General features: G+C 41.8%; 3 non-coding genes across 3 annotated transcripts; 1 reads left to right on the top strand and 2 right to left on the bottom strand.

Annotated features, from left to right (window-relative positions):
- Nucleotides 1-1,478: 1,478 nt before the first annotated feature.
- Nucleotides 1,479-1,551, bottom strand: TRNAR-CCU (transfer RNA arginine (anticodon CCU)). Its single transcript has one exon. It is a non-coding gene; the product is annotated as a tRNA-Arg (tRNA).
- Nucleotides 1,552-2,004: 453 nt separating this feature from the next.
- Nucleotides 2,005-2,077, bottom strand: TRNAR-UCG (transfer RNA arginine (anticodon UCG)). The gene has a single exon. It is a non-coding gene; the product is annotated as a tRNA-Arg (tRNA).
- Nucleotides 2,078-2,369: 292 nt separating this feature from the next.
- On the top strand, nt 2,370-2,442 carry TRNAR-UCG (transfer RNA arginine (anticodon UCG)). Its single transcript has one exon. It is a non-coding gene; the product is annotated as a tRNA-Arg (tRNA).
- The last annotated feature ends 430 nt before the right edge of the window (nt 2,443-2,872 follow it).

Raw genomic sequence — 2,872 nt, 5'->3', positions numbered from 1 at the left:
AAGATAATTTCAAAGAATCCCAAGAAACATAAAACCAAAGCAGAGAGAAGTCAGCAGACTCACCGGAAGAATTTGTACTAAGGATGAGGACAACTTTGATCCATGCCATGACCAATCATGTCTCCAGAGGACCAAGGATAAAGCACATGGCCCTCCTCCTGCCAAAGGGGTGATGAGCACTTAGGTACAGAATAAGACACATTTGGGGGTATGACTCAGTGTAGATATAGGCTTGGCTACTGTTATTTGATTTTCTTTATTTTTCTTGGTTTTTAATGGGGAGGAGGGGATGTAGGAGGGGATGGGGTTAGTCGCAGGCCATTTTGAAAGTGCACAATGTGCAGTTTTTTATATATGAAATTAGAGATTCCCTGTTGGATAAAGAATCCTCTTTCTGTACAGAAATGATCTTTTTTGGGGAGAGAGGAGATAAGTTTAGAATAAAAAATAAGAATAAATGCAAGCTGTCCATGGGGCTTCGTTTTTTATGACTGATCTGAGTTCTTTGGTGTCAGGGTGTTTAAAAGTTCAGAACAAAAAAATGAAGTTAAAAAAAAAAGATCTACACCAGTTGGAGGGTGGCTAATCAGTCTGTATGTGAGAGAGGGGGGTTGAAAAGATTAAAAATTTTTAAATAATTAAAATATAGAGAGAGACTTGTTGGGAGCAAAGGCTTTATTTTTATAGTTAATCAGCTCTTTGGGATAGGAGTATTTAAAAGCTCAGAACAAAAAATATTTTTAATTTTTAAAAATGTGTGTGTGCGCCCGCCAGTGTGTGCGCGTGCTTCTTTTTGGTGACTAAGCAGTTTTTGATGGTGGTGGGGAAGTTGAAAAATTCAAAATTTTTAAATTAAATTATTTTTTAAATGTGTATACATAGACTCATTTTATATGGACTAGATGGGCAGGCTTCTTTATAGCTAATCAGAGTTCTTTGGGAAAGATATCTAAAAGTTCAGAATAAAAAACAAAAGTACTATATCTGCACCAAAGGAATCTTTTCCCCTCTAGTTAATCAGTTTACTGGGGAGGTGAGAGAGGTTAAAAATAAAAAAAAATTTTTTTTTTAAATTTATATATGGAGTGGAAGGGGAGCTCTTTATAGCTAATCAGTTTTTTTGGGGTGAGGATGTTTAAAAATTGGTAACAATAGATAAAGATAGATTTAAAAACCTACTATCTTCATATAGTTTCTCTCTCTCTCTCTCTCTCAATCTCTCTCTCTCTCTCTCTCTCTCTCTCTCTCTCTCTCTCTCTCTCTCTCTCTCATGGGGGGTTTCTTTCTTAGTGACTAGTCAGTTCTTAGTTAAAAGTTAAAGGTTATAATTTTAAGAATTTTTTAAAAATTTAATTTTTAAGTTCACAATTTAAAGAAAAATTAAAATTAAGAAAATGAGCTGAATTGGAAAGAGGATTCTTTTTTTCTGTTTTAATCACTGTTCAGAGCCAAGATGAAAAAAAAGTGAGCTTTCGCTCCACCCCAGATGGGACTCGAACCCACAATCCCTGGCTTAGGAGGCCAGTGCCTTATCCATTAGGCCACTGGGGCTTCCTGTAGCGAGCTGCTGATCACATGCCTCTTCTTCGTCGCACCACGCGCCGGTTCCTTCCCACCTGGTTGGTAGAGTGGGGGATGGGGTTCTATGGTGCAAGAACCCGCGCTGTGGCTCTCTACGTTCCGGAACGGGCAACCACATTATGGATTGGAGATTTAGAGGTTCTTCTGTCCTTGCGGTCTGCCGGGGAGCGGGGAGGGCGCAGGGATTCCTCTCCCTAGAGTTTCCGTCTTAAGAAACGCTAGGAGAAGCGCCAGTGCCTAACGTTCCAGTGGAGGCCAGCTTAGATTCTGAGACGCGAATCGCGCTTGCCGGGGTTTTCCGCTCAGCTTTCTGCATTTTCAGTATTTGTAAGGGATTCATCTTATTGATTTGTTTCAAAACATTGCAGCCCTCTAAAGCGCAGTGATTTGTTTCCCCACACCCCTTTTGGAATTAAAATGATTCGACCACGAAGGGACTCGAACCCTCAATCTTCTGATCCGAAGTCAGACGCCTTATCCATTAGGCCACGCGGTCCCTGTGGAAATGAATCTCGAAAGAGATTAGTTATTTGTATCAGTAGTGGCGTAGCGGAGGTAGGGAGAAGTGTTCTTTCTCTACTAATTTCCTTGGGTTCCCCAGAGAGTTCTGCAGCTGCGAGGCGACATAAGCATGGGCTGGACTGCAAAGTAAAATTACATTTCGGATTTTCCTGTTTCCGGGGTCCTTAGTTCCCACTTACCTTCTGGATTTGGGCTGGAGACCCTCTTCCCGTTACCATACCGCATATGTCAGGTCCTCCCATCCGCTGTAGAAAATGCTGTAAGGCGACCGCGTGGCCTAATGGATAAGGCGTCTGACTTCGGATCAGAAGATTGAGGGTTCGAGTCCCTTCGTGGTCGGATGACATTTTAGCGTGGATCTAATCCATTCTGAGAATGCTCTTTGCAGGTTCCCATCCAGGATTGGAAATGCTGGATTTGAGTTTCCTCTGCTGAGGAAAATCGCTCCCTGGGGACCCGTTCTTGGCAGGGCCTCATCTAGTCTGCGGGTACCCATGCTCCTCATTTCACTAGCGCCCCACGTACACGTGATCATGGATCATGACCAAGTGAAATATTATCCATTTATGTCTTCTGCCAGGATGTGCATTGCGTAACATTTTCAGTGCAAGCAAAATGGATTTGGAGATAGAATTTGGGAGCTATACGTAGGCCAAGGTCAAAATCTGATTATGCATCTTGGTTTCGGTACAGCCATTTAAAAAAAAAAAGATGTGGATGGGATTTGCAAAACCAAGTAGTACGTTTCCGTAAATATAAAGTGACACTT

This window comes from Monodelphis domestica, chromosome 2 (genome assembly GCF_027887165.1).
Source record: "Monodelphis domestica isolate mMonDom1 chromosome 2, mMonDom1.pri, whole genome shotgun sequence".
Taxonomy (NCBI): Eukaryota; Metazoa; Chordata; class Mammalia; order Didelphimorphia; family Didelphidae; genus Monodelphis; species Monodelphis domestica.
The sequence above is the reverse complement of the archived record's forward strand: the minus strand, read 5'-3'. Positions and strand labels throughout refer to the sequence as shown.